We start from the raw sequence: 6,695 nt of genomic DNA on the forward strand, positions 1-6,695 counted from the left end.
GGTGTATTTGCGATTAGCACAGGACAGAGAAGAGTTTAGGGTTGTTGTACATAGGGTCGCTATGAGTCACAAACGACTCGACGGTACATAACAACAACACCCTAGAAGGCAGAAACCCTCACCCCTCCTCTAGTCACCCCTCCTCTAGTCATCCTCATCCTTTAACCAACTAGCATAACAGAGATAAAGAACAAAGTTAAACAAAGAAATTAATTGCCTTAAATTTGTAATTTTCCCTGAGGCAAGAATCTTGGAGAATGGATTCTACATCATAGAGTAGCACTATGGTCTGCTGTCAAAAACCTCTCAATGTCCGTTTAAAGACTAGGGTGTAGTTGATCTAATCCGTAGTCTTTTCAATCACTTATTATGCATCTGACAGTGAGGAGATGAATCAGGATTACAAAAGAGCTCATGCCTTTCAGTTGTGGTGCTGAAGAGTATGGAATATCCCATGGACTGTGAAAAGAACAAAGAGATATGTCATAGAGAAAGAGCAACCAGATGCTTCTTAGAGGCAAAGTTAGTAAAATTTTGACTCGTACACTTTACACTTTGTAAGGAAGGGCTAGTCCTGGGAAAAAGATCTCATGCTTCGTAAGGTGGAGGGTCGGCAAAAGGGGAAGATCCTCAACAAGATGGGTTGACACACTGGAACAATGGGTTCAAGTACATCAGAAACAATGAGGAGGACACAGGACAAGGCAGGGTACATATAGCTCTGCTGTTCATAGGGTCTCTATGGTCACAGTTGACTTGATAGCACCTAACAACATACATATGAGGTGACTGAAAAGATTCTGGCTTAAGTCAGATGTCTTTTGCAGCATGTGTTTTTGTTGTTATTAGATGCAGTAGCATCAGTTTCAATTCAAAGAGACTCCTATGTACAACAGAATAAAACATTGTATTGTTGTTGTTGTTGTTATGTGGCATCAAGTCACCTGTGGCTCATAGCAATCCTATGTAAAATAGCTCTGAAGCTATCCTGAGGCAGTCTCACTGACTCCTAGCACATGTACCCACATTACCACAGTTATTGTGTCAATCTATCTCATCCCTGAGTCTTCCTCTCCTGCCCTGTCTCTCCACCAGCCCAAGAATGATGCCCTTCTATAAGGACTGGTCCCTCCTGGCACAAAGTATGTGCCCAAAGTATGTGAGGCAAAACTTCAAAACCCTAGTCTCCAAGGAGAAACTTGGTTTCACCCTCTCCAAGTCAGACCTGTTTGTTCTCTTGGAGGTCCCTGATATGTTCAATACTCTTCTTCAGCACCACAACTCAAAGGCATCAGCTCTTCTTCTATCATCCTTAGTCATTGTTCAGCTCTCTGACGTATAGCAAGTAATTATAAAGACCACGACCTAACTCAATCACATCTTAGTCTCTGGAAAGGTTTCTTAGCATATTTTTCCAGTGCAATTCATCTTTTGATATCCTGACTGCTGGTACCAAGAGTGTAAACTGTGGAACCAAACAAGCTGAAACTGTTAACAATTTCAATTACTTCACTATCTATAATGGTGCTGCCAGTTGGCTCAATGGGGATAATTTTTGTCTTCTTGATGTTGAGCTTCAACCCATATTAAAGACTACGGTACTTGATTTTTTGCACCAAGTGCTTCTGATCACCCTCAGTTTCATCAAGCAAAGTTGTGTCATCTGTATATCACAGGCTGTTAATAAATCTTCCTCCAATCCTGATGCCACAATCCTCCTCATAAAGCATGAAACATTATCAGGTCATAAACTATCTGATTACTGTGTTTGAACCTAATGCTGCAGCCATGGTGTCAGTCCCTGACACCACGGTGTCAGTCTTCTTTGCTGCCCCTATTTTGACCAAGTACCAGGTCTATTTCCTAGGTCTAGATCTTCCTTACAATCTCTTGATATAATGAACACAGTAAAAAAAAAAATAAATAAATACAAGCTGCCAGAAATACAAGTTAGGTTTCGAAGAGGCTGTGGATAGCATTGATATCACTCGGGATATCATTGGCAATAATGAAGATGCAATAGGGATGTCCAATGGATCATGGTGAAAGTAGAGAATACCAGAATGATGTCTATTTGTATTTTTTAACACAATTATGGAAAGGCATTTGACTGTGTGGATCACAACAAATGGTAGCTAACATTAAGAGGAATGAGAATCCTAGAACACCTGACTGGGGTCATGGGAAACTGATACCTGGACCAGGAAGCTGTTGTCCATACACAGCAAGGGAACACTGTATGGTTCAGAATCAAGAAAGGATTGTGTCAAGGATATGTCCTATCTCCATATGTTTTCAAGCTATAATTGAATAGATCATTCTGGAGGATGGGTTTTATGAGGTGGAATAGGACATCACACTGGAGGACTGGAGGAAGACTTATCAACAACCTGTGGTAAGCAGATGATTTAACCTTGCTCACCAGAACTGAGGAGGACTTGACACATTTGCTAAAGAAGGTCAAAGATTGCAGCCTTCAGTATGGATTGAAACTCAACATTGAGAAAACAAAGATCCTCACCACAGGGCCAATAGAAAACATCATGACAAATGGAGAAAGGATTGAGGTTGTTAATGATTTTATCATGCTTTGATCTACAATCAACACTCTTGGCACCAGCAGTCAGGAAATCCAAAGGTGTGTAGTTTTAGAAAAGTCTACTGTCAAGGCTGTCTCCAGAGTGCTAAAGAACAATGATGCCAGTGTAGAGACTAAGGTGTTCTTAATCCAGGATGTGGTCATCTCAGTTGCTTGTTATGCATCCGAGAAATAGACTTATTAGTATTTAAGGATGGGAGAAGAATCAATGCTTCTGAGTTGTGGTGCTGGAGAAGTGTATTGAACATACCATGGACATATCAAGGGAACAAATAGGTCTGTCCTGCAGAGGGTGAAACCAGTTTATTTCTTGGAAATAAGAATTTTGAAGCTCCTTCTCACATATTTTGGATATGTCACCAGGAAGGACAAATCGTAGAGAAGGACATCATGCTAGGAAGGGTAGAGGGTCAGTGCAGAAGAGGAAGACCCTGGATGATATGGATTGACACAATGACTGTGGCAATGGGGCAAGGGGCGATGGTAAGTTTGGCTCAAGATAGGCCAAGGCTCAGAGCCATTTCTCACAGGATCGTAAAAGCTGTAGGTGATTTGACAACACACAACACCCACCACAAATTAAAAGGAACCTTTTATTATTAACTTCACTTGCTTTTTTTCCTGTTTTCAATTTGACTAAGAAAAAAGGAAAATTATATATGTAGCTTTCATTCTACTTTGCCAAACCCTGGGGTCCTAGAGGGTGAGGGAAAAAGAAGATCTTCAATGAGGGATGAGTGGACGCCACAATAGCATGGGTTGCAGTGCAGCGATTTTGGGCACCATACCGTAGCAGGCTGTGCTTCCCTCTACTGTAGGGAGGATCACTATCTGCTGGAGTCAACTCAAAGTATCAAACAACAAGGAATCTAAAGGAGGAGAGACAGAAAGTAGTTGCAGGTAAATGGGAGAGAGAAATAAAGGAGAGGATCAAAAGAAACAAACAATACCTTCCATGAAAGGCAAAAAGCCCTAGTGTTGCAGAGGACCAGGGAGCCGGGTAAAAAGGACACCTGTTCATGCTATTATTTCCCATACCTTTAAATATTTCAAAATGTATTCTTTATTGTTGTGGCTCTTGTGGTTGAGACTATACATAACAAAATACACGTGAATTTAGCAGTCTCTGCATGTATAATTCAGTCACATTCAAACATTCTTTGAGTTGGGTAATCACCCTCACCTTCATTTTCTGAGCCGTTCCAGACACATTGTTAAATTTAAAAAAAAACACACTAATCTGTGATCTACTGATAAAGATCGATGTGTGTGTGAAGGGCAGGGAGAGGTGAAAATCATAGTTAAAATAGCAAATCCATGAAGACTATGCATGTTTAAATTAAAGCAGTGATTTAAAATCAGGATGTCAGTGCTAAAAGGACTTTATGTCCTCAAGAAATTGCAGTAATACATGCGGGGAAAAGAATATGACCTTTCTATTTGCAGCAGATTTGAAAGACAGCACGGATCTGTTAACAGCTCCTGTGGAAATAGTAACGTGTAAGTTTCCTTTGTTTCCATGAAAACACAGTATTAGTGTTGTTTCTTTTGCCTTGAAACAAAATACCCATTGCTCAAAACTTGCTAAAATATTCATAAATTAATTATATTCTCTGAAAGCTCCATTTATTTCTTTTAAACAGGGGAATAAAGAGATTTCAAATGTTATGATTATGTGCACACAGATACAAGCACTAGTCACCGAGTATCAGAAAAAGAAAAATTGCTAGTGGTTTCCAGAGTCTAGTATAGCTGGGCAAATCCTGCCTGCCTTTAACTATTATGCAGGAACAAAAGGACACACAATGAAATTAAAACATCTTTCACACTGAAAACGTTATTTACAATATAACACTCCTTTCTATTCTGAATTATTAACCTGGACAACACGGTGCCAGATCATATCTTTACAAACAGCAAACATTTCTAACAATGCTCAGACCTTTGTGACATAGTCTTTAAAAATGTTAGCTGAGATAAATGGCCTCCCAAGAACTGAAAATAGTCCCAGGTGAGGACACAGTGGATTCTTGCATGATGCAATATTGTATCATTTTTAATCATTTAAATTATGGCTTAAAGCTTTCATCTGTCTTCAATTAAAAAAAATAAGAATACAGTCTTATAAAGGCTCTCTTTGTTTTCTCTCAATAAACAAATTTATCCTTAATAAAATCTAAATGTAGGGTAGTGGCAGCTGGATCGAGCGAAGCAAGGTGGGTCAAAGTCAGAGTGGCGGTCGTGGTCCTGGAGGTGGCAAGAAGGATGACAAGGACAAGAAAAAGAAATATGAACCTCTTGTCCCAAACACAGTGGGGGAAAAGAAGAGGAAAACAAAGGGACCCGATGCTGCCAGCAAACTGCCACTGGTGACACCACCTACTCAGTGCCGGTTAAAATTTATGAAACTGAAGAGAATTAAAGACTATCTTCTCATAGAGGAAGAACTCATTAGGAATCAGGAGCAGATGAAGCCACTAGAAGAAAAGCAAGAGGAGGAGAGGTCAAAGGTGGATGATCTGGGGACCCCAATGTCAGTCGGAACATTGGAGGAGATCATTGACTGACAACCAGCCATCGTGTCCAGTCGGTGGGCTGCTCTGTCGTGCTCAACCACAAGGTGCATGCAGTGATTGGAGTGCTGATGGATGACACCGATCCCCTTGTCACAGTGATGAATGTTGAAAAGGCCCCCCCCAGGAGACCTATGCTGACATTGGGGGACTTAACAACCAAATCCAGGAAATTAAGGAATCCGTGGAGCTCCCTGTAACTCATCCTGAGTATTATGAAGAGATGGGCATCAAGCCGCCTAAGGAAGTCATTCTCTATGGCCCTCCTGGCACAGGTACAACATTACTAGCCAAAGCAGTAGCAAACCAAACCTCGGCCACTTTCCTGAGAGTGGTCGGATCCGAACTTATCCAGAAGTACCTGGGCGACAGGCCCAAGCTCGTGCGGGAGTTGTTCCGAGTGGCCGAGGAGCACGCCCCGTCCATCCTTTTCATAGACGAGATCCATGCCATCGGGACAAAAAAGATATGCCTCAAATTCTGGTGGGGAGAGAGAGATCCAGTGAACAATGTTGGAACTCTTGAATCAGTTGGATGGATTTGATTCACGGGGAGACGTGAAAGTTATCATGGCCACAAACCGGATAGAAACCTTAGATCCAGCACTCATCAGACCAGGCCGCATTGACAGGAAGATCGAGTTGCCAGATGAGAAGACCAAGAAGTGCATCTTTCAGATTCACACAAGCAGGATGACCTTGGCCAATGATGTAACCTTGGATGACTTGATTATGGCTAAAGATGGCCTCTCAGGAGCCGACATCAAGGCGATTTGCACAGAAGCTGGGCTCATGGCCTTGAGAGAATGAGAATGAAAGTCACAAACAAAGACTTCAAAAAATCGAAAGAAAACGTTTTCTACAAGAAACAAGAGGGCACCCCCGAGGCGCTCTCTGACAAGGGCCCAAAGGGTTCATATCCTGTAGAGTGTTAGTAATCACACAGTGTGTGTCCAGCGGGCTGCCCCGTCAGTTGGGCAGTATGCAGTCTGTTCCAATAAAGCTACTTTTTAGAAAAAAAAAAAAAATCTAAATGTATTTTTAAGAAGAAAACGAATAAATAAGTGTAGTTGTTATTTTGCTTACATGCAGATTAGCTAGTCGGGGACGGGAAGTGGCTGTGTAAATTACTAAAATCCTTTGGAATCTTTGGTTTCTGATGTGCGCTCTGGAAACCATGCAGTCCTGATAGCTGAACACAGCAGAATGGAAGAGACATAAACTAGGGCTGGCTTCTGAACTGAGGACACTTAGTAGGCAGATCTGGTAGGGATATTTGTGGTGGTTGGTAGGTGCCATTGAGTCAGATACAATTCAAAGTGACTCTATGAACAACAGGTCTGAGCCTGTCCTATCCTGTGTCATCTTCATCATTTCTGACATACTTAAGCCCACTGCTACACTCACTGTGCCTATTCACCTTTTTTTAAAAAAATAATTTAGTTTGTTTATTTTTCATTTCAATGAACATCTACAGAGATTTTGGAATTCCATTCATTCATTGTTGCACCCTTCTTCCCGCAC

The 6,695-nt window shown here is 41.4% G+C and overlaps 1 protein-coding gene and 1 pseudogene across 2 annotated transcripts in view; one reads left to right on the forward strand and one right to left on the reverse strand.

Annotated features, from left to right (window-relative positions):
* The window catches only part of NELL1 (NEL-like 1 (chicken)), a 1,108,018-nt gene that overhangs the window by 466,589 nt on the left and 634,734 nt on the right, over positions 1-6,695 (reverse strand). The window lies entirely within an intron of this gene.
* Positions 3,053-6,106, forward strand: LOC102850601 (annotated as a pseudogene).

The sequence above is a fragment of the Elephantulus edwardii genome, unplaced genomic scaffold, assembly GCF_000299155.1.
Source record: "Elephantulus edwardii isolate Elephantulus edwardi_28Jun2011 unplaced genomic scaffold, EleEdw1.0 scaffold00109, whole genome shotgun sequence".
In the NCBI taxonomy this organism is placed as follows: Eukaryota; Metazoa; Chordata; class Mammalia; order Macroscelidea; family Macroscelididae; genus Elephantulus; species Elephantulus edwardii.